Source organism: Hyla sarda, unplaced genomic scaffold, assembly GCF_029499605.1.
Source record: "Hyla sarda isolate aHylSar1 unplaced genomic scaffold, aHylSar1.hap1 scaffold_373, whole genome shotgun sequence".
Taxonomy (NCBI): Eukaryota; Metazoa; Chordata; class Amphibia; order Anura; family Hylidae; genus Hyla; species Hyla sarda.
The window spans coordinates 275,132-299,449 of record NW_026610392.1 but is presented as its reverse complement, the minus strand read 5'-3'; the positions used below and the strand labels follow the sequence as shown (position 1 = coordinate 299,449).

Sequence of the window (24,318 nt, the reverse complement as noted above, 5' to 3'; positions counted from 1 at the left end):
AAAGTTGCAGGCCAAATATGTGTGACATTTCTGCGACTTTAGCTTCTAGAGCATTTTTACAACATTATACATAGGTGCTGAATACATAAAAAGCGACTGTTCAGCGACAGACAAGTCGCATCGGCTGAAAGTAGGCCAGAATGTCAGTCCATGTTGGAGCAGGTTTAGATACAGTCTAAAGCATAGATCTCAAAGTCTGTGCACAGAATTTAGCAAGGGCCTCGCACCTTCTGATGCATCAGGTAGGTGCACAATAGCATAGCCTAACCCTCTGTACTTTGGTCTATATTGATGCGGGACATAGACAGCCAGCTGATGACCAATCCATTAGTGCAATGGATGGCTGGAAGCATTTGTCTTTGCCTTTGCAATACCACAGAAGCAATGCATGGTCAATGTACAGCAATGACACACCTGTGTGAACAGCCAGGAGACCCCCCCCCCCCCCCCATGTTATGTTACATAGTTACATAGTTAGTACGGTCGAAAAAAGACATATGTCCATCACGTTCAACCAGGGAATTAAGGGGTAGGGGTGTGGCGCGATATTGGGGAAGGGATGAGATTTTATATTTCTTCATAAGCATTAATCTTATTTTGTCAATTAGGAACATTCAGCACCCACCCGCTATCAAGGCAGCTGCCTATCATGTCATGCCCTACCTGCACAGGTGTGCTGGCTACTCAAATGATCCAATTAAGGAGGCCATTTAGTCAGCAGCAGCAGAAGTCCTGTGCCTGGACGCTCCAACAGGGGCCAGACACAAGCAGAAGCAGAAGCAGCAGAAGCAGCAGCAGCACCACCTTTTGTTTTTTGGCTGCAGCAGCAGCAAGGCCCACAGGGCTGGCTAGCTGGCTAGCCAGCAAGCAGGTAGCAATGAAAGTAGGAATCTTTCTTTTTAACCCTGTAAGGGGGTGGTGCACTGTACCCGAAGATACTGCCATATCGGGTCAATGCATAGGGCGACGGAAGCAAGCTTCGAAATCGGCCCCCGTTCTCAAAAATCCATTTAATATATGGTCCCCAGATAGGGGACGTATCAGATATTAAACTGATAAGAACAGATACTACACTTGATCTTAGCCAAAAGGCCGAGAAGCGATAACCGTGAAAGGGGCGGGCCCAACAAGGTCCCCTTCATGGGCACTATCACTGCTTGCTGTCAGGGAGGCTGCCAGACAATTTTCCATGCACACTCTGGGCTGGGGGGCAGTCAACCACCAGTACACACAGCAGAACCTAAACCCATACCATTATTGCTAAGCAGCAAGACAGGGGCCCATTGCACTCCCACGGGGCCTTTTTAAATGCAATCCATAACCCGGATTTGCCAGGAACCCTTCTTACTCCTCCTACTTGCATGTGACACTGGGCTTAGGATCTGCATAGGAAACACACACACAAGCACACACCTACCTTTGTTGCCTGCAGATGCCTCCTTGGCTGTCCCCAAACGGTATCAAACCAACACCCACGGGAAGCTGTAAGCATAGAGGACATGCCTGCACCCCATTGGACTTACCTGTGTGGGTTAAATCCGGGTTATTTGACAACCTATGGCGGTGATGGTTCTGCTCAGGCAGAGCAGTGCTGATGCTCCTCATAAAGCTGTCGCTGCTGTGAAGGTTCTAGGTGACATCACAAATCCCTTTGGTTACATACACAACAAAGCTGGGTTGTTGTTGTTTACACTCTGCAAGGCCTGTGGAAGTGAGTGACATCATAGCACTGTAGTTCTGAGGGTTCAAGATGGATGCAACAATCTCCTGTTGCTTCTATGAAGGCCGTAATAGACGACATCACCAAACAGCTCCATAGTCACATACACAGCAAAGGAGAGATGTTGTTTACACCTAGTGATGTCAGTGGTATTGAGTGACATCACAGCACAGTGCTAAGGCTCCTGGGCCTGGACACAGCAGCGGCTGCAATATCTCAACGGAGAATACGTTTATATCTATGTGTGTGTGTGCGCATATATATATATATATATATATATATATATATATATATATATATATTTCTCCGCCGAAATCACTTTTAAACCCATTTCCACCTTTTTTTCCCTTCTCTTCCTCTTACTTTTTTTTCACGTTTTTTTACGTTTTTCTCCTTTTCGCCTCTTTTCTGGGCGTATTATTCTTCTTTTTCTTCTTTTTTTTCGTCTAATGCATACCCCATCAGTGCAGCAATGCTTATTCAATACCGCCAGCAGATGGAGACACTGGGGGATAATTTTCTAAGGATTTATACTGATTTTTCCTGTCTGAATTTGTCGCACAGAAAGTTGCAGGCCAAATATGTGTGACATTTCTGCGACTTTAGCTTCTAGAGCATTTTTACAACATTATACATAGGTGCTGAATACATAAAAAGCGACTGTTCAGCGACAGACAAGTCGCATCGGCTGAAAGTAGGCCAGAATGTCAGTCCATGTTGGAGCAGGTTTAGATACAGTCTAAAGCATAGATCTCAAAGTCTGTGCACAGAATTTAGCAAGGGCCTCGCACCTTCTGATGCATCAGGTAGGTGCACAATAGCATAGCCTAACCCTCTGTACTTTGGTCTATATTGATGCGGGACATAGACAGCCAGCTGATGACCAATCCATTAGTGCAATGGATGGCTGGAAGCATTTGTCTTTGCCTTTGCAATACCACAGAAGCAATGCATGGTCAATGTACAGCAATGACACACCTGTGTGAACAGCCAGGAGACCCCCCCCCCCCCCCCCATGTTATGTTACATAGTTACATAGTTAGTACGGTCGAAAAAAGACATATGTCCATCACGTTCAACCAGGGAATTAAGGGGTAGGGGTGTGGCGCGATATTGGGGAAGGGATGAGATTTTATATTTCTTCATAAGCATTAATCTTATTTTGTCAATTAGGAACATTCAGCACCCACCCGCTATCAAGGCAGCTGCCTATCATGTCATGCCCTACCTGCACAGGTGTGCTGGCTACTCAAATGATCCAATTAAGGAGGCCATTTAGTCAGCAGCAGCAGAAGTCCTGTGCCTGGACGCTCCAACAGGGGCCAGACACAAGCAGAAGCAGAAGCAGCAGAAGCAGCAGCAGCACCACCTTTTGTTTTTTGGCTGCAGCAGCAGCAAGGCCCACAGGGCTGGCTAGCTGGCTAGCCAGCAAGCAGGTAGCAATGAAAGTAGGAATCTTTCTTTTTAACCCTGTAAGGGGGTGGTGCACTGTACCCGAAGATACTGCCATATCGGGTCAATGCATAGGGCGACGGAAGCAAGCTTCGAAATCGGCCCCCGTTCTCAAAAATCCATTTAATATATGGTCCCCAGATAGGGGACGTATCAGATATTAAACTGATAAGAACAGATACTACACTTGATCTTAGCCAAAAGGCCGAGAAGCGATAACCGTGAAAGGGGCGGGCCCAACAAGGTCCCCTTCATGGGCACTATCACTGCTTGCTGTCAGGGAGGCTGCCAGACAATTTTCCATGCACACTCTGGGCTGGGGGGCAGTCAACCACCAGTACACACAGCAGAACCTAAACCCATACCATTATTGCTAAGCAGCAAGACAGGGGCCCATTGCACTCCCACGGGGCCTTTTTAAATGCAATCCATAACCCGGATTTGCCAGGAACCCTTCTTACTCCTCCTACTTGCATGTGACACTGGGCTTAGGATCTGCATAGGAAACACACACACAAGCACACACCTACCTTTGTTGCCTGCAGATGCCTCCTTGGCTGTCCCCAAACGGTATCAAACCAACACCCACGGGAAGCTGTAAGCATAGAGGACATGCCTGCACCCCATTGGACTTACCTGTGTGGGTTAAATCCGGGTTATTTGACAACCTATGGCGGTGATGGTTCTGCTCAGGCAGAGCAGTGCTGATGCTCCTCATAAAGCTGTCGCTGCTGTGAAGGTTCTAGGTGACATCACAAATCCCTTTGGTTACATACACAACAAAGCTGGGTTGTTGTTGTTTACACTCTGCAAGGCCTGTGGAAGTGAGTGACATCATAGCACTGTAGTTCTGAGGGTTCAAGATGGATGCAACAATCTCCTGTTGCTTCTATGAAGGCCGTAATAGACGACATCACCAAACAGCTCCATAGTCACATACACAGCAAAGGAGAGATGTTGTTTACACCTAGTGATGTCAGTGGTATTGAGTGACATCACAGCACAGTGCTAAGGCTCCTGGGCCTGGACACAGCAGCGGCTGCAATATCTCAACGGAGAATACGTTTATATCTATGTGTGTGTGTGCGCATATATATATATATATATATATATATATATATATATATATATTCTCCGCCGAAATCACTTTTAAACCCATTTCCACCTTTTTTTCCCTTCTCTTCCTCTTACTTTTTTTTCACGTTTTTTTACGTTTTTCTCCTTTTCGCCTCTTTTCTGGGCGTATTATTCTTCTTTTTCTTCTTTTTTTTCGTCTAATGCATACCCCATCAGTGCAGCAATGCTTATTCAATACCGCCAGCAGATGGAGACACTGGGGGATAATTTTCTAAGGATTTATACTGATTTTTCCTGTCTGAATTTGTCGCACAGAAAGTTGCAGGCCAAATATGTGTGACATTTCTGCGACTTTAGCTTCTAGAGCATTTTTACAACATTATACATAGGTGCTGAATACATAAAAAGCGACTGTTCAGCGACAGACAAGTCGCATCGGCTGAAAGTAGGCCAGAATGTCAGTCCATGTTGGAGCAGGTTTAGATACAGTCTAAAGCATAGATCTCAAAGTCTGTGCACAGAATTTAGCAAGGGCCTCGCACCTTCTGATGCATCAGGTAGGTGCACAATAGCATAGCCTAACCCTCTGTACTTTGGTCTATATTGATGCGGGACATAGACAGCCAGCTGATGACCAATCCATTAGTGCAATGGATGGCTGGAAGCATTTGTCTTTGCCTTTGCAATACCACAGAAGCAATGCATGGTCAATGTACAGCAATGACACACCTGTGTGAACAGCCAGGAGACCCCCCCCCCCCCCCATGTTATGTTACATAGTTACATAGTTAGTACGGTCGAAAAAAGACATATGTCCATCACGTTCAACCAGGGAATTAAGGGGTAGGGGTGTGGCGCGATATTGGGGAAGGGATGAGATTTTATATTTCTTCATAAGCATTAATCTTATTTTGTCAATTAGGAACATTCAGCACCCACCCGCTATCAAGGCAGCTGCCTATCATGTCATGCCCTACCTGCACAGGTGTGCTGGCTACTCAAATGATCCAATTAAGGAGGCCATTTAGTCAGCAGCAGCAGAAGTCCTGTGCCTGGACGCTCCAACAGGGGCCAGACACAAGCAGAAGCAGAAGCAGCAGAAGCAGCAGCAGCACCACCTTTTGTTTTTTGGCTGCAGCAGCAGCAAGGCCCACAGGGCTGGCTAGCTGGCTAGCCAGCAAGCAGGTAGCAATGAAAGTAGGAATCTTTCTTTTTAACCCTGTAAGGGGGTGGTGCACTGTACCCGAAGATACTGCCATATCGGGTCAATGCATAGGGCGACGGAAGCAAGCTTCGAAATCGGCCCCCGTTCTCAAAAATCCATTTAATATATGGTCCCCAGATAGGGGACGTATCAGATATTAAACTGATAAGAACAGATACTACACTTGACCTTAGCCAAAAGGCCGAGAAGCGATAACCGTGAAAGGGGCGGGCCCAACAAGGTCCCCTTCATGGGCACTATCACTGCTTGCTGTCAGGGAGGCTGCCAGACAATTTTCCATGCACACTCTGGGCTGGGGGGCAGTCAACCACCAGTACACACAGCAGAACCTAAACCCATACCATTATTGCTAAGCAGCAAGACAGGGGCCCATTGCACTCCCACGGGGCCTTTTTAAATGCAATCCATAACCCGGATTTGCCAGGAACCCTTCTTACTCCTCCTACTTGCATGTGACACTGGGCTTAGGATCTGCATAGGAAACACACACACAAGCACACACCTACCTTTGTTGCCTGCAGATGCCTCCTTGGCTGTCCCCAAACGGTATCAAACCAACACCCACGGGAAGCTGTAAGCATAGAGGACATGCCTGCACCCCATTGGACTTACCTGTGTGGGTTAAATCCGGGTTATTTGACAACCTATGGCGGTGATGGTTCTGCTCAGGCAGAGCAGTGCTGATGCTCCTCATAAAGCTGTCGCTGCTGTGAAGGTTCTAGGTGACATCACAAATCCCTTTGGTTACATACACAACAAAGCTGGGTTGTTGTTGTTTACACTCTGCAAGGCCTGTGGAAGTGAGTGACATCATAGCACTGTAGTTCTGAGGGTTCAAGATGGATGCAACAATCTCCTGTTGCTTCTATGAAGGCCGTAATAGACGACATCACCAAACAGCTCCATAGTCACATACACAGCAAAGGAGAGATGTTGTTTACACCTAGTGATGTCAGTGGTATTGAGTGACATCACAGCACAGTGCTAAGGCTCCTGGGCCTGGACACAGCAGCGGCTGCAATATCTCAACGGAGAATACGTTTATATCTATGTGTGTGTGTGCGCATATATATATATATATATATATATATATATATATATATATATATATATATATATTTCTCCGCCGAAATCACTTTTAAACCCATTTCCACCTTTTTTTCCCTTCTCTTCCTCTTACTTTTTTTTCACGTTTTTTTACGTTTTTCTCCTTTTCGCCTCTTTTCTGGGCGTATTATTCTTCTTTTTCTTCTTTTTTTTCGTCTAATGCATACCCCATCAGTGCAGCAATGCTTATTCAATACCGCCAGCAGATGGAGACACTGGGGGATAATTTTCTAAGGATTTATACTGATTTTTCCTGTCTGAATTTGTCGCACAGAAAGTTGCAGGCCAAATATGTGTGACATTTCTGCGACTTTAGCTTCTAGAGCATTTTTACAACATTATACATAGGTGCTGAATACATAAAAAGCGACTGTTCAGCGACAGACAAGTCGCATCGGCTGAAAGTAGGCCAGAATGTCAGTCCATGTTGGAGCAGGTTTAGATACAGTCTAAAGCATAGATCTCAAAGTCTGTGCACAGAATTTAGTAAGGGCCTCGCACCTTCTGATGCATCAGGTAGGTGCACAATAGCATAGCCTAACCCTCTGTACTTTGGTCTATATTGATGCGGGACATAGACAGCCAGCTGATGACCAATCCATTAGTGCAATGGATGGCTGGAAGCATTTGTCTTTGCCTTTGCAATACCACAGAAGCAATGCATGGTCAATGTACAGCAATGACACACCTGTGTGAACAGCCAGGAGACCCCCCCCCCCCCCCCATGTTATGTTACATAGTTACATAGTTAGTACGGTCGAAAAAAGACATATGTCCATCACGTTCAACCAGGGAATTAAGGGGTAGGGGTGTGGTGCGATATTGGGGAAGGGATGAGATTTTATATTTCTTCATAAGCATTAATCTTATTTTGTCAATTAGGAACATTCAGCACCCACCCGCTATCAAGGCAGCTGCCTATCATGTCATGCCCTACCTGCACAGGTGTGCTGGCTACTCAAATGATCCAATTAAGGAGGCCATTTAGTCAGCAGCAGCAGAAGTCCTGTGCCTGGACGCTCCAACAGGGGCCAGACACAAGCAGAAGCAGAAGCAGCAGAAGCAGCAGCAGCACCACCTTTTGTTTTTTGGCTGCAGCAGCAGCAAGGCCCACAGGGCTGGCTAGCTGGCTAGCCAGCAAGCAGGTAGCAATGAAAGTAGGAATCTTTCTTTTTAACCCTGTAAGGGGGTGGTGCACTGTACCCGAAGATACTGCCATATCGGGTCAATGCATAGGGCGACGGAAGCAAGCTTCGAAATCGGCCCCCGTTCTCAAAAATCCATTTAATATATGGTCCCCAGATAGGGGACGTATCAGATATTAAACTGATAAGAACAGATACTACTTTTTTTTTTTTTTTTTTTTTTTTTTTAAAAGCCGAGGAACGTGCTTTCGATTCACCCAAAGTGCAAGAAAAAGTGCAAACGTGTTACACTAAAAAAACGTGCACAAAGGATGCGGTCTATCGCAAGCCCTTCTCCGATAGGAGAGAGGCCCCCCAACAAACCTTACCCTTCGCCTCCGGACCAAAAGGTACCTGCGAGGTTCCAGGTTCGATGTCCCTTTTCGCCGAAGCTACTAGGGGACCACAAATGCTCCCGGCATCCCCCTTGGCGTTAGCCAAGGTATCTGCCCGCAGAGCCGATTACGGTAGGTACCCTGCCAAAGCAGGAGTACCCGGGGTGTTTGCAGGGAGGTGCGGAACCTAATGGCCACACACACCTCCCCTAGACCGCCAGGAGGGACACCCAGAAGGGCTACCGCATCCTGACCAATCCTGTGAACACACAACACGCAAAAAGTGACACAGTGAGACAAAAAAGAAATAAATAAGTGAATGTGTGCAGATATACTGCCCGGACATCCGGCCGGATCTATAAAAATTTCTCTGATCCTAGCCAGAAGGCCGGGAATCAAGAGGTGAGTGCCACAAGGTGAAGAGATTATGGTGCCCGTGCTTCAACTCAGTGAGTCTATTCTCCCAGTGAGTTTCGGCACCTCGGGGTCACCACTCCCCGAGGCACAAAAGTACCTCGGCTCTAGACCCTCTCAGCCTCATGGCGAGACCCGGAGGGAACAGGTCACATCGGGGCAGCCGTCGAGCTGATTCCTCAGAACCAGCCCCGGAAAGCCCTGGTACACCTGCATCCTCCATGCAGCACCCATCCCCACCAGCATGAAAACTGATAAGAACAGATACTACACTTGATCTTAGCCAAAAGGCCGAGAAGCGATAACCGTGAAAGGGGCGGGCCCAACAAGGTCCCCTTCATGGGCACTATCACTGCTTGCTGTCAGGGAGGCTGCCAGACAATTTTCCATGCACACTCTGGGCTGGGGGGCAGTCAACCACCAGTACACACAGCAGAACCTAAACCCATACCATTATTGCTAAGCAGCAAGACAGGGGCCCATTGCACTCCCACGGGGCCTTTTTAAATGCAATCCATAACCCGGATTTGCCAGGAACCCTTCTTACTCCTCCTACTTGCATGTGACACTGGGCTTAGGATCTGCATAGGAAACACACACACAAGCACACACCTACCTTTGTTGCCTGCAGATGCCTCCTTGGCTGTCCCCAAATGGTATCAAACCAACACCCACGGGAAGCTGTAAGCATAGAGGACATGCCTGCACCCCATTGGACTTACCTGTGTGGGTTAAATCCGGGTTATTTGACAACCTATGGCGGTGATGGTTCTGCTCAGGCAGAGCAGTGCTGATGCTCCTCATAAAGCTGTCGCTGCTGTGAAGGTTCTAGGTGACATCACAAATCCCTTTGGTTACATACACAACAAAGCTGGGTTGTTGTTGTTTACACTCTGCAAGGCCTGTGGAAGTGAGTGACATCATAGCACTGTAGTTCTGAGGGTTCAAGATGGATGCAACAATCTCCTGTTGCTTCTATGAAGGCCGTAATAGACGACATCACCAAACAGCTCCATAGTCACATACACAGCAAAGGAGAGATGTTGTTTACACCTAGTGATGTCAGTGGTATTGAGTGACATCACAGCACAGTGCTAAGGCTCCTGGGCCTGGACACAGCAGCGGCTGCAATATCTCAACGGAGAATACGTTTATATCTATGTGTGTGTGTGCGCATATATATATATATATATATATATATATATATATATATATATTTCTCCGCCGAAATCACTTTTAAACCCATTTCCACCTTTTTTTCCCTTCTCTTCCTCTTACTTTTTTTTCACGTTTTTTTACGTTTTTCTCCTTTTCGCCTCTTTTCTGGGCGTATTATTCTTCTTTTTCTTCTTTTTTTTCGTCTAATGCATACCCCATCAGTGCAGCAATGCTTATTCAATACCGCCAGCAGATGGAGACACTGGGGGATAATTTTCTAAGGATTTATACTGATTTTTCCTGTCTGAATTTGTCGCACAGAAAGTTGCAGGCCAAATATGTGTGACATTTCTGCGACTTTAGCTTCTAGAGCATTTTTACAACATTATACATAGGTGCTGAATACATAAAAAGCGACTGTTCAGCGACAGACAAGTCGCATCGGCTGAAAGTAGGCCAGAATGTCAGTCCATGTTGGAGCAGGTTTAGATACAGTCTAAAGCATAGATCTCAAAGTCTGTGCACAGAATTTAGCAAGGGCCTCGCACCTTCTGATGCATCAGGTAGGTGCACAATAGCATAGCCTAACCCTCTGTACTTTGGTCTATATTGATGCGGGACATAGACAGCCAGCTGATGACCAATCCATTAGTGCAATAGATGGCTGGAAGCATTTGTCTTTGCCTTTGCAATACCACAGAAGCAATGCATGGTCAATGTACAGCAATGACACACCTGTGTGAACAGCCAGGAGACCCCCCCCCCCCCCCCCATGTTATGTTACATAGTTACATAGTTAGTACGGTCGAAAAAAGACATATGTCCATCACGTTCAACCAGGGAATTAAGGGGTAGGGGTGTGGCGCGATATTGGGGAAGGGATGAGATTTTATATTTCTTCATAAGCATTAATCTTATTTTGTCAATTAGGAACATTCAGCACCCACCCGCTATCAAGGCAGCTGCCTATCATGTCATGCCCTACCTGCACAGGTGTGCTGGCTACTCAAATGATCCAATTAAGGAGGCCATTTAGTCAGCAGCAGCAGAAGTCCTGTGCCTGGACGCTCCAACAGGGGCCAGACACAAGCAGAAGCAGAAGCAGCAGAAGCAGCAGCAGCACCACCTTTTGTTTTTTGGCTGCAGCAGCAGCAAGGCCCACAGGGCTGGCTAGCTGGCTAGCCAGCAAGCAGGTAGCAATGAAAGTAGGAATCTTTCTTTTTAACCCTGTAAGGGGGTGGTGCACTGTACCCGAAGATACTGCCATATCGGGTCAATGCATAGGGCGACGGAAGCAAGCTTCGAAATCGGCCCCCGTTCTCAAAAATCCATTTAATATATGGTCCCCAGATAGGGGACGTATCAGATATTAAACTGATAAGAACAGATACTACACTTGATCTTAGCCAAAAGGCCGAGAAGCGATAACCGTGAAAGGGGCGGGCCCAACAAGGTCCCCTTCATGGGCACTATCACTGCTTGCTGTCAGGGAGGCTGCCAGACAATTTTCCATGCACACTCTGGGCTGGGGGGCAGTCAACCACCAGTACACACAGCAGAACCTAAACCCATACCATTATTGCTAAGCAGCAAGACAGGGGCCCATTGCACTCCCACGGGGCCTTTTTAAATGCAATCCATAACCCGGATTTGCCAGGAACCCTTCTTACTCCTCCTACTTGCATGTGACACTGGGCTTAGGATCTGCATAGGAAACACACACACAAGCACACACCTACCTTTGTTGCCTGCAGATGCCTCCTTGGCTGTCCCCAAACGGTATCAAACCAACACCCACGGGAAGCTGTAAGCATAGAGGACATGCCTGCACCCCATTGGACTTACCTGTGTGGGTTAAATCCGGGTTATTTGACAACCTATGGCGGTGATGGTTCTGCTCAGGCAGAGCAGTGCTGATGCTCCTCATAAAGCTGTCGCTGCTGTGAAGGTTCTAGGTGACATCACAAATCCCTTTGGTTACATACACAACAAAGCTGGGTTGTTGTTGTTTACACTCTGCAAGGCCTGTGGAAGTGAGTGACATCATAGCACTGTAGTTCTGAGGGTTCAAGATGGATGCAACAATCTCCTGTTGCTTCTATGAAGGCCGTAATAGACGACATCACCAAACAGCTCCATAGTCACATACACAGCAAAGGAGAGATGTTGTTTACACCTAGTGATGTCAGTGGTATTGAGTGACATCACAGCACAGTGCTAAGGCTCCTGGGCCTGGACACAGCAGCGGCTGCAATATCTCAACGGAGAATACGTTTATATCTATGTGTGTGTGTGCGCATATATATATATATATATATATATATATATATATATATATATATATATATTCTCCGCCGAAATCACTTTTAAACCCATTTCCACCTTTTTTTCCCTTCTCTTCCTCTTACTTTTTTTTCACGTTTTTTTACGTTTTTCTCCTTTTCGCCTCTTTTCTGGGCGTATTATTCTTCTTTTTCTTCTTTTTTTTCGTCTAATGCATACCCCATCAGTGCAGCAATGCTTATTCAATACCGCCAGCAGATGGAGACACTGGGGGATAATTTTCTAAGGATTTATACTGATTTTTCCTGTCTGAATTTGTCGCACAGAAAGTTGCAGGCCAAATATGTGTGACATTTCTGCGACTTTAGCTTCTAGAGCATTTTTACAACATTATACATAGGTGCTGAATACATAAAAAGCGACTGTTCAGCGACAGACAAGTCGCATCGGCTGAAAGTAGGCCAGAATGTCAGTCCATGTTGGAGCAGGTTTAGATACAGTCTAAAGCATAGATCTCAAAGTCTGTGCACAGAATTTAGCAAGGGCCTCGCACCTTCTGATGCATCAGGTAGGTGCACAATAGCATAGCCTAACCCTCTGTACTTTGGTCTATATTGATGCGGGACATAGACAGCCAGCTGATGACCAATCCATTAGTGCAATGGATGGCTGGAAGCATTTGTCTTTGCCTTTGCAATACCACAGAAGCAATGCATGGTCAATGTACAGCAATGACACACCTGTGTGAACAGCCAGGAGACCCCCCCCCCCCCCCCATGTTATGTTACATAGTTACATAGTTAGTACGGTCGAAAAAAGACATATGTCCATCACGTTCAACCAGGGAATTAAGGGGTAGGGGTGTGGCGCGATATTGGGGAAGGGATGAGATTTTATATTTCTTCATAAGCATTAATCTTATTTTGTCAATTAGGAACATTCAGCACCCACCCGCTATCAAGGCAGCTGCCTATCATGTCATGCCCTACCTGCACAGGTGTGCTGGCTACTCAAATGATCCAATTAAGGAGGCCATTTAGTCAGCAGCAGCAGAAGTCCTGTGCCTGGACGCTCCAACAGGGGCCAGACACAAGCAGAAGCAGAAGCAGCAGAAGCAGCAGCAGCACCACCTTTTGTTTTTTGGCTGCAGCAGCAGCAAGGCCCACAGGGCTGGCTAGCTGGCTAGCCAGCAAGCAGGTAGCAATGAAAGTAGGAATCTTTCTTTTTAACCCTGTAAGGGGGTGGTGCACTGTACCCGAAGATACTGCCATATCGGGTCAATGCATAGGGCGACGGAAGCAAGCTTCGAAATCGGCCCCCGTTCTCAAAAATCCATTTAATATATGGTCCCCAGATAGGGGACGTATCAGATATTAAACTGATAAGAACAGATACTACACTTGATCTTAGCCAAAAGGCCGAGAAGCGATAACCGTGAAAGGGGCGGGCCCAACAAGGTCCCCTTCATGGGCACTATCACTGCTTGCTGTCAGGGAGGCTGCCAGACAATTTTCCATGCACACTCTGGGCTGGGGGGCAGTCAACCACCAGTACACACAGCAGAACCTAAACCCATACCATTATTGCTAAGCAGCAAGACAGGGGCCCATTGCACTCCCACGGGGCCTTTTTAAATGCAATCCATAACCCGGATTTGCCAGGAACCCTTCTTACTCCTCCTACTTGCATGTGACACTGGGCTTAGGATCTGCATAGGAAACACACACACAAGCACACACCTACCTTTGTTGCCTGCAGATGCCTCCTTGGCTGTCCCCAAACGGTATCAAACCAACACCCACGGGAAGCTGTAAGCATAGAGGACATGCCTGCACCCCATTGGACTTACCTGTGTGGGTTAAATCCGGGTTATTTGACAACCTATGGCGGTGATGGTTCTGCTCAGGCAGAGCAGTGCTGATGCTCCTCATAAAGCTGTCGCTGCTGTGAAGGTTCTAGGTGACATCACAAATCCCTTTGGTTACATACACAACAAAGCTGGGTTGTTGTTGTTTACACTCTGCAAGGCCTGTGGAAGTGAGTGACATCATAGCACTGTAGTTCTGAGGGTTCAAGATGGATGCAACAATCTCCTGTTGCTTCTATGAAGGCCGTAATAGACGACATCACCAAACAGCTCCATAGTCACATACACAGCAAAGGAGAGATGTTGTTTACACCTAGTGATGTCAGTGGTATTGAGTGACATCACAGCACAGTGCTAAGGCTCCTGGGCCTGGACACAGCAGCGGCTGCAATATCTCAACGGAGAATACGTTTATATCTATGTGTGTGTGTGCGCATATATATATATATATATATATATATATATATATATATATATTTCTCCGCCGAAATCACTTTTAAACCCATTTCCACCTTTTTTTCCCTTCTCTTCCTCTTACTTTTTTTTCACGTTTTTTTACGTTTTTCTCCTTTTCGCCTCTTTTCTGGGCGTATTATTCTTCTTTTTCTTCTTTTTTTTCGTCTAATGCATACCCCATCAGTGCAGCAATGCTTATTCAATACCGCCAGCAGATGGAGACACTGGGGGATAATTTTCTAAGGATTTATACTGATTTTTCCTGTCTGAATTTGTCGCACAGAAAGTTGCAGGCCAAATATGTGTGACATTTCTGCGACTTTAGCTTCTAGAGCATTTTTACAACATTATACATAGGTGCTGAATACATAAAAAGCGACTGTTCAGCGACAGACAAGTCGCATCGGCTGAAAGTAGGCCAGAATGTCAGTCCATGTTGGAGCAGGTTTAGATACAGTCTAAAGCATAGATCTCAAAGTCTGTGCACAGAATTTAGCAAGGGCCTCGCACCTTCTGATGCATCAGGTAGGTGCACAATAGCATAGCCTAACCCTCTGTACTTTGGTCTATATTGATGCGGGACATAGACAGCCAGCTGATGACCAATCCATTAGTGCAATGGATGGCTGGAAGCATTTGTCTTTGCCTTTGCAATACCACAGAAGCAATGCATGGTCAATGTACAGCAATGACACACCTGTGTGAACAGCCAGGAGACCCCCCCCCCCCCCCCCCATGTTATGTTACATAGTTACATAGTTAGTACGGTCGAAAAAAGACATATGTCCATCACGTTCAACCAGGGAATTAAGGGGTAGGGGTGTGGCGCGATATTGGGGAAGGGATGAGATTTTATATTTCTTCATAAGCATTAATCTTATTTTGTCAATTAGGAACATTCAGCACCCACCCGCTATCAAGGCAGCTGCCTATCATGTCATGCCCTACCTGCACAGGTGTGCTGGCTACTCAAATGATCCAATTAAGGAGGCCATTTAGTCAGCAGCAGCAGAAGTCCTGTGCCTGGACGCTCCAACAGGGGCCAGACACAAGCAGAAGCAGAAGCAGCAGAAGCAGCAGCAGCACCACCTTTTGTTTTTTGGCTGCAGCAGCAGCAAGGCCCACAGGGCTGGCTAGCTGGCTAGCCAGCAAGCAGGTAGCAATGAAAGTAGGAATCTTTCTTTTTAACCCTGTAAGGGGGTGGTGCACTGTACCCGAAGATACTGCCATATCGGGTCAATGCATAGGGCGACGGAAGCAAGCTTCGAAATCGGCCCCCGTTCTCAAAAATCCATTTAATATATGGTCCCCAGATAGGGGACGTATCAGATATTAAACTGATAAGAACAGATTTTTTTTTTTTTTTTTTTTATCTAAAGCCGAGGAACGTGCTTTCGATTCACCCAAAGTGCAAGAAAAAGTGCAAACGTGTTACACTAAAAAAACGTGCACAAAGGATGCGGTCTATCGCAAGCCCTTCTCCGATAGGAGAGAGGCCCCCCAACAAACCTTACCCTTCGCCTCCGGACCAAAAGGTACCTGCGAGGTTCCAGGTTCGATGTCCCTTTTCGCCGAAGCTACTAGGGGACCACAAATGCTCCCGGCATCCCCCTTGGCGTTAGCCAAGGTATCTGCCCGCAGAGCCGATTACGGTAGGTACCCTGCCAAAGCAGGAGTACCCGGGGTGTTTGCAGGGAGGTGCGGAACCTAATGGCCACACACACCTCCCCTAGACCGCCAGGAGGGACACCCAGAAGGGCTACCGCATCCTGACAAATCCTGTGAACACACAACACGCAAAAAGTGACACAGTGAGACAAAAAAAGAAATAAATAAGTGAATGTGTGCAGATATACTGCCCGGACATCCGGCCGGATCTATAAAAATTTCTCTGATCCTAGCCAGAAGGCCGGGAATCAAGAGGTGAGTGCCACAAGGTGAAGAGATTATGGTGCCCGTGCTTCAACTCAGTGAGTCTATCCTCCCAGTGAGTTTCGGCACCTCGGGGTCACCACTCCCCGAGGCACAAAAGTACCTCGGCTCAAGACCCTCTCAGCCTCATGGCGAGACCCGGAGGGAACAGGTCACATCGGGGCAGCCGTCGAGCTGATTCCTCAGAACCAGCCCCGGAAAGCCCTGGTACACCTGCATCCTCCATGCAGCACCCATCCCCACCAGCATGAAAACTGATAAGAACAGATACTACACTTGATCTTAGCCAAAAGGCCGAGAAGCGATAACCGTGAAAGGGGCGGGCCCAACAAGGTCCCCTTCATGGGCACTATCACTGCTTGCTGTCAGGGAGGCTGCCAGACAATTTTCCATGCACACTCTGGGCTGGGGGGCAGTCAACCACCAGTACACACAGCAGAACCTAAACCCATACCATTATTGCTAAGCAGCAAGACAGGGGCCCATTGCACTCCCACGGGGCCTTTTTAAATGCAATCCATAACCCGGATTTGCCAGGAACCCTTCTTACTCCTCCTACTTGCATGTGACACTGGGCTTAGGATCTGCATAGGAAACACACACACAAGCACACACCTACCTTTGTTGCCTGCAGATGCCTCCTTGGCTGTCCCCAAACGGTATCAAACCAACACCCACGGGAAGCTGTAAGCATAGAGGACATGCCTGCACCCCATTGGACTTACCTGTGTGGGTTAAATCCGGGTTATTTGACAACCTATGGCGGTGATGGTTCTGCTCAGGCAGAGCAGTGCTGATGCTCCTCATAAAGCTGTCGCTGCTGTGAAGGTTCTAGGTGACATCACAAATCCCTTTGGTTACATACACAACAAAGCTGGGTTGTTGTTGTTTACACTCTGCAAGGCCTGTGGAAGTGAGTGACATCATAGCACTGTAGTTCTGAGGGTTCTAGATGGATGCAACAATCTCCTGTTGCTTCTATGAAGGCCATAATAGACGACATCACCAAACAGCTCCATAGTCACATACACAGCAAAGGAGAGATGTTGTTTACACCTAGTGATGTCAGTGGTATTGAGTGACATCACAGCACAGTGCTAAGGCTCCTGGGCCTGGACACAGCAGCGGCTGCAATATCTCAACGGAGAATACGTTTATATCTATGTGTGTGTGTGCGCATATATATATATATATATATATATATATATATATATATATATTTCTCCGCCGAAATCACTTTTAAACCCATTTCCACCTTTTTTTCCCTTCTCTTCCTCTTACTTTTTTTTCACGTTTTTTTACGTTTTTCTCCTTTTCGCCTCTTTTCTGGGCGTATTATTCTTCTTTTTCTTCTTTTTTTTCGTCTAATGCATACCCCATCAGTGCAGCAATGCTTATTCAATACCGCCAGCAGATGGAGACACTGGGGGATAATTTTCTAAGGATTTATACTGATTTTTCCTGTCTGAATTTGTCGCACAGAAAGTTGCAGGCCAAATATGTGTGACATTTCTGCGACTTTAGCTTCTAGAGCATTTTTACAACATTATACATAGGTGCTGAATACATAAAAAGCGACTGTTCAGCGACAGACAAGTCGCATCGGCTGAAAGTAGGCCAGAATGTCAGTCCATGTTGGAGCAGGTTTAGATACAGTCTAAAGCATAGATCTCAAAGTCTGTGCACAGAATTTAGCAAGGGCCTCGCACCTTCTGATGCATCAGGTAGGTGCACAATAGCATAGCCTAACCCTCTGTACTTTGGTCTATATTGATGCGGGACATAGACAGCCAGCTGATGACCAATCCATTAGTGCAATGGATGGCTGGAAGCATTTGTCTTTGCCTTTGCAATACCACAGAAGCAATGCATGGTCAATGTACAGCAATGACACACCTGTGTGAACAGCCAGGAGACCCCCCCCCCCCCCCCCCCATGTTATGTTACATAGTTACATAGTTAGTACGGTCGAAAAAAGACATATGTCCATCACGTTCAACCAGGGAATTAAGGGGTAGGGGTGTGGCGCGATATTGGGGAAGGGATGAGATTTTATATTTCTTCATAAGCATTAATCTTATTTTGTCAATTAGGAACATTCAGCACCCACCCGCTATCAAGGCAGCTGCCTATCATGTCATGCCCTACCTGCACAGGTGTGCTGGCTACTCAAATGATCCAATTAAGGAGGCCATTTAGTCAGCAGCAGCAGAAGTCCTGTGCCTGGACGCTCCAACAGGGGCCAGACACAAGCAGAAGCAGAAGCAGCAGAAGCAGCAGCAGCACCACCTTTTGTTTTTTGGCTGCAGCAGCAGCAAGGCCCACAGGGCTGGCTAGCTGGCTAGCCAGCAAGCAGGTAGCAATGAAAGTAGGAATCTTTCTTTTTAACCCTGTAAGGGGGTGGTGCACTGTACCCGAAGATACTGCCATATCGGGTCAATGCATAGGGCGACGGAAGCAAGCTTCGAAATCGGCCCCCGTTCTCAAAAATCCATTTAATATATGGTCCCCAGATAGGGGACGTATCAGATATTAAACTGATAAGAACAGATACTACACTTGATCTTAGCCAAAAGGCCGAGAAGCGATAACCGTGAAAGGGGCAGGCCCAACAAGGTCCCCTTCATGGGCACTATCACTGCTTGCTGTCAGGGAGGCTGCCAGACAATTTTCCATGCACACTCTGGGCTGGGGGGCAGTCAACCACCAGTACACACAGCAGAACCTAAACCCATACCATTATTGCTAAGCAGCAAGACAGGGGCCCATTGCACTCCCACGGGGCCTTTTTAAATGCAATCCATAACCCGGATTTGCCAGGAACCCTTCTTACTCCTCCTACTTGCATGTGACACTGGGCTTAGGATCTGCATAGGAAACACACACACAAGCACACACCTACCTTTGTTGCCTGCAGATGCCTCCTTGGCTGTCCCCAAACGGTATCAAACCAACACCCACGGGAAGCTGTAAGCATAGAGGACATGCCTGCACCCCATTGGACTTACCTGTGTGGGTTAAATCCGGGTTATTTGACAACCTATGGCGGTGATGGTTCTGCTCAGGCAGAGCAGTGCTGATGCTCCTCATAAAGCTGTCGCTGCTGTGAAGGTTCTAGGTGACATCACAAATCCCTTTGGTTACATACACAACAAAGCTGGGTTGTTGTTGTTTACACTCTGCAAGGCCTGTGGAAGTGAGTGACATCATAGCACTGTAGTTCTGAGGGTTCAAGATGGATGCAACAATCTCCTGTTGCTTCTATGAAGGCCGTAATAGACGACATCACCAAACAGCTCCATAGTCACATACACAGCAAAGGAGAGATGTTGTTTACACCTAGTGATGTCAGTGGTATTGAGTGACATCACAGCACAGTGCTAAGGCTCCTGGGCCTGGACACAGCAGCGGCTGCAATATCTCAACGGAGAATACGTTTATATCTATGTGTGTGTGTGCGCATATATATATATATATATATATATATATATATATATATATATATATATATTCTCCGCCGAAATCACTTTTAAACCCATTTCCACCTTTTTTTCCCTTCTCTTCCTCTTACTTTTTTTTCACGTTTTTTTACGTTTTTCTCCTTTTCGCCTCTTTTCTGGGCGTATTATTCTTCTTTTTCTTCTTTTTTTTCGTCTAATGCATACCCCATCAGTGCAGCAATGCTTATTCAATACCGCCAGCAGATGGAGACACTGGGGGATAATTTTCTAAGGATTTATACTGATTTTTCCTGTCTGAATTTGTCGCACAGAAAGTTGCAGGCCAAATATGTGTGACATTTCTGCGACTTTAGCTTCTAGAGCATTTTTACAACATTATACATAGGTGCTGAATACATAAAAAGCGACTGTTCAGCGACAGACAAGTCGCATCGGCTGAAAGTAGGCCAGAATGTCAGTCCATGTTGGAGCAGGTTTAGATACAGTCTAAAGCATAGATCTCAAAGTCTGTGCACAGAATTTAGCAAGGGCCTCGCACCTTCTGATGCATCAGGTAGGTGCACAATAGCATAGCCTAACCCTCTGTACTTTGGTCTATATTGATGCGGGACATAGACAGCCAGCTGATGACCAATCCATTAGTGCAATGGATGGCTGGAAGCATTTGTCTTTGCCTTTGCAATACCACAGAAGCAATGCATGGTCAATGTACAGCAATGACACACCTGTGTGAACAGCCAGGAGACCCCCCCCCCCCCCCCCATGTTATGTTACATAGTTACATAGTTAGTACGGTCGAAAAAAGACATATGTCCATCACGTTCAACCAGGGAATTAAGGGGTAGGGGTGTGGCGCGATATTGGGGAAGGGATGAGATTTTATATTTCTTCATAAGCATTAATCTTATTTTGTCAATTAGGAACATTCAGCACCCACCCGCTATCAAGGCAGCTGCCTATCATGTCATTCCCTACCTGCACAGGTGTGCTGGCTACTCAAATGATCCAATTAAGGAGGCCATTTAGTCAGCAGCAGCAGCAGAAGTCCTGTGCCTGGACGCTCCAACAGGGGCCAGACACAAGCAGAAGCAGAAGCAGCAGAAGCAGCAGCAGCACCACCTTTTGTTTTTTGGCTGCAGCAGCAGCAAGGCCCACAGGGCTGGCTAGCTGGCTAGCCAGCAAGCAGGTAGCAATGAAAGTTGGAATCTTTCTTTTTAACCCTGTAAGGGGGTGGTGCACTGTACCCGAAGATACTGCCATATCGGGTCAATGCATAGGGCGACGGAAGCAAGCTTCGAAATCGGCCCCCGTTCTCAAAAATCCATTTAATATATGGTCCCCAGATAGGGGACGTATCAGATATTAAACTGATAAGAACAGATACTACACTTGATCTTAGCCAAAAGGCCGAGAAGCGATAACCGTGAAAGGGGCGGGCCCAACAAGGTCCCCTTCATGGGCACTATCACTGCTTGCTGTCAGGGAGGCTGCCAGACAATTTTCCATGCACACTCTGGGCTGGGGGGCAGTCAACCACCAGTACACACAGCAGAACCTAAACCCATACCATTATTGCTAAGCAGCAAGACAGGGGCCCATTGCACTCCCACGGGGCCTTTTTAAATGCAATCCATAACCCGGATTTGCCAGGAACCCTTCTTACTCCTCCTACTTGCATGTGACACTGGGCTTAGGATCTGCATAGGAAACACACACACAAGCACACACCTACCTTTGTTGCCTGCAGATGCCTCCTTGGCTGTCCCCAAACGGTATCAAACCAACACCCACGGGAAGCTGTAAGCATAGAGGACATGCCTGCACCCCATTGGACTTACCTGTGTGGGTTAAATCCGGGTTATTTGACAACCTATGGCGGTGATGGTTCTGCTCAGGCAGAGCAGTGCTGATGCTCCTCATAAAGCTGTCGCTGCTGTGAAGGTTCTAGGTGACATCACAAATCCCTTTGGTTACATACACAACAAAGCTGGGTTGTTGTTGTTTACACTCTGCAAGGCCTGTGGAAGTGAGTGACATCATAGCACTGTAGTTCTGAGGGTTCAAGATGGATGCAACAATCTCCTGTTGCTTCTATGAAGGCCGTAATAGACGACATCACCAAACAGCTCCATAGTCACATACACAGCAAAGGAGAGATGTTGTTTACACCTAGTGATGTCAGTGGTATTGAGTGACATCACAGCACAGTGCTAAGGCTCCTGGGCCTGGACACAGCAGCGGCTGCAATATCTCAACGGAGAATACGTTTATATCTATGTGTGTGTGTGCGCATATATATATATATATATATATATATATATATATATATATATATATATTTCTCCGCCGAAATCACTTTTAAACCCATTTCCACCTTTTTTTCCCTTCTCTTCCTCTTACTTTTTTTTCACGTTTTTTTACGTTTTTCTCCTTTTCGCCTCTTTTCTGGGCGTATTATTCTTCTTTTTCTTCTTTTTTTTCGTCTAATGCATACCCCATCAGTGCAGCAATGCTTATTCAATACCGCCAGCAGATGGAGACACTGGGGGATAATTTTCTAAGGATTTATACTGATTTTTCCTGTCTGAATTTGTCGCACAGAAAGTTGCAGGCCAAATATGTGTGACATTTCTGCGACTTTAGCTTCTAGAGCATTTTTACAACATTATACATAGGTGCTGAATACATAAAAAGCGACTGTTCAGCGACAGACAAGTCGCATCGGCTGAAAGTAGGCCAGAATGTCAGTCCATGTTGGAGCAGGTTTAGATACAGTCTAAAGCATAGATCTCAAAGTCTGTGCACAGAATTTAGCAAGGGCCTCGCACCTTCTGATGCATCAGGTAGGTGCACAATAGCATAGCCTAACCCTCTGTACTTTGGTCTATATTGATGCGGGACATAGACAGCCAGCTGATGACCAATCCATTAGTGCAATGGATGGCTGGAAGCATTTGTCTTTGCCTTTGCAATACCACAGAAGCAATGCATGGTCAATGTACAGCAATGACACACCTGTGTGAACAGCCAGGAGACCCCCCCCCCCCCCCCCCCCATGTTATGTTACATAGTTACATAGTTAGTACGGTCGAAAAAAGACATATGTCCATCACGTTCAACCAGGGAATTAAGGGGTAGGGGTGTGGTGCGATATTGGGGAAGGGATGAGATTTTATATTTCTTCATAAGCATTAATCTTATTTTGTCAATTAGGAACATTCAGCACCCACCCGCTATCAAGGCAGCTGCCTATCATGTCATGCCCTACCTGCACAGGTGTGCTGGCTACTCAAATGATCCAATTAAGGAGGCCATTTAGTCAGCAGCAGCAGAAGTCCTGTGCCTGGACGCTCCAACAGGGGCCAGACACAAGCAGAAGCAGAAGCAGCAGAAGCAGCAGCAGCACCACCTTTTGTTTTTTGGCTGCAGCAGCAGCAAGGCCCACAGGGCTGGCTAGCTGGCTAGCCAGCAAGCAGGTAGCAATGAAAGTAGGAATCTTTCTTTTTAACCCTGTAAGGGGGTGGTGCACTGTACCCGAAGATACTGCCATATCGGGTCAATGCATAGGGCGACGGAAGCAAGCTTCGAAATCGGCCCCCGTTCTCAAAAATCCATTTAATATATGGTCCCCAGATAGGGGACGTATCAGATATTAAACTGATAAGAACAGATACTACACTTGATCTTAGCCAAAAGGCCGAGAAGCGATAACCGTGAAAGGGGCGGGCCCAACAAGGTCCCCTTCATGGGCACTATCACTGCTTGCTGTCAGGGAGGCTGCCAGACAATTTTCCATGCACACTCTGGGCTGGGGGGCAGTCAACCACCAGTACACACAGCAGAACCTAAACCCATACCATTATTGCTAAGCAGCAAGACAGGGGCCCATTGCACTCCCACGGGGCCTTTTTAAATGCAATCCATAACCCGGATTTGCCAGGAACCCTTCTTACTCCTCCTACTTGCATGTGACACTGGGCTTAGGATCTGCATAGGAAACACACACACAAGCACACACCTACCTTTGTTGCCTGCAGATGCCTCCTTGGCTGTCCCCAAACGGTATCAAACCAACACCCACGGGAAGCTGTAAGCATAGAGGACATGCCTGCACCCCATTGGACTTACCTGTGTGGGTTAAATCCGGGTTATTTGACAACCTATGGCGGTGATGGTTCTGCTCAGGCAGAGCAGTGCTGATGCTCCTCATAAAGCTGTCGCTGCTGTGAAGGTTCTAGGTGACATCACAAATCCCTTTGGTTACATACACAACAAAGCTGGGTTGTTGTTGTTTACACTCTGCAAGGCCTGTGGAAGTGAGTGACATCATAGCACTGTAGTTCTGAGGGTTCAAGATGGATGCAACAATCTCCTGTTGCTTCTATGAAGGCCGTAATAGACGACATCACCAAACAGCTCCATAGTCACATACACAGCAAAGGAGAGATGTTGTTTACACCTAGTGATGTCAGTGGTATTGAGTGACATCACAGCACAGTGCTAAGGCTCCTGGGCCTGGACACAGCAGCGGCTGCAATATCTCAACGGAGAATACGTTTATATCTATGTGTGTGTGTGCGCATATATATATATATATATATATATATATATATATATATATATATATATATATTTCTCCGCCGAAAT

At 46.7% G+C, this 24,318-nt stretch overlaps 10 non-coding genes and 2 pseudogenes across 10 annotated transcripts; all 12 read right to left on the bottom strand.

The window, feature by feature from the left end:
• Positions 1-913: 913 nt before the first annotated feature.
• LOC130332240 (U2 spliceosomal RNA) lies at positions 914-1,104 on the bottom strand. The gene has a single exon (XR_008874964.1). It is a non-coding gene; the product is annotated as a U2 spliceosomal RNA (small nuclear RNA).
• A 2,094-nt stretch (positions 1,105-3,198) lies between these two features.
• LOC130332239 (U2 spliceosomal RNA) lies at positions 3,199-3,389 on the bottom strand. Its single transcript, XR_008874963.1, has one exon. It is a non-coding gene; the product is annotated as a U2 spliceosomal RNA (small nuclear RNA).
• A 2,087-nt stretch (positions 3,390-5,476) lies between these two features.
• On the bottom strand, positions 5,477-5,667 carry LOC130332252 (U2 spliceosomal RNA). Its single transcript, XR_008874975.1, has one exon. It is a non-coding gene; the product is annotated as a U2 spliceosomal RNA (small nuclear RNA).
• Positions 5,668-7,768: 2,101 nt separating this feature from the next.
• Positions 7,769-7,963, bottom strand: LOC130332257 (U2 spliceosomal RNA). The gene has a single exon (XR_008874980.1). It is a non-coding gene; the product is annotated as a U2 spliceosomal RNA (small nuclear RNA).
• A 694-nt stretch (positions 7,964-8,657) lies between these two features.
• LOC130332273 (U2 spliceosomal RNA) lies at positions 8,658-8,817 on the bottom strand (annotated as a pseudogene).
• Positions 8,818-10,907: 2,090 nt separating this feature from the next.
• Positions 10,908-11,098, bottom strand: LOC130332237 (U2 spliceosomal RNA). Its single transcript, XR_008874962.1, has one exon. It is a non-coding gene; the product is annotated as a U2 spliceosomal RNA (small nuclear RNA).
• Positions 11,099-13,194: 2,096 nt separating this feature from the next.
• On the bottom strand, positions 13,195-13,385 carry LOC130332236 (U2 spliceosomal RNA). Its single transcript, XR_008874961.1, has one exon. It is a non-coding gene; the product is annotated as a U2 spliceosomal RNA (small nuclear RNA).
• A 2,091-nt stretch (positions 13,386-15,476) lies between these two features.
• LOC130332267 (U2 spliceosomal RNA) lies at positions 15,477-15,662 on the bottom strand. The gene has a single exon (XR_008874986.1). It is a non-coding gene; the product is annotated as a U2 spliceosomal RNA (small nuclear RNA).
• Positions 15,663-16,356: 694 nt separating this feature from the next.
• Positions 16,357-16,516, bottom strand: LOC130332269 (U2 spliceosomal RNA; annotated as a pseudogene).
• A 2,092-nt stretch (positions 16,517-18,608) lies between these two features.
• On the bottom strand, positions 18,609-18,799 carry LOC130332235 (U2 spliceosomal RNA). The gene has a single exon (XR_008874960.1). It is a non-coding gene; the product is annotated as a U2 spliceosomal RNA (small nuclear RNA).
• Positions 18,800-20,899: 2,100 nt separating this feature from the next.
• On the bottom strand, positions 20,900-21,090 carry LOC130332234 (U2 spliceosomal RNA). Its single transcript, XR_008874959.1, has one exon. It is a non-coding gene; the product is annotated as a U2 spliceosomal RNA (small nuclear RNA).
• A 2,099-nt stretch (positions 21,091-23,189) lies between these two features.
• On the bottom strand, positions 23,190-23,380 carry LOC130332233 (U2 spliceosomal RNA). Its single transcript, XR_008874958.1, has one exon. It is a non-coding gene; the product is annotated as a U2 spliceosomal RNA (small nuclear RNA).
• Between the last annotated feature and the right edge of the window lie 938 nt (positions 23,381-24,318).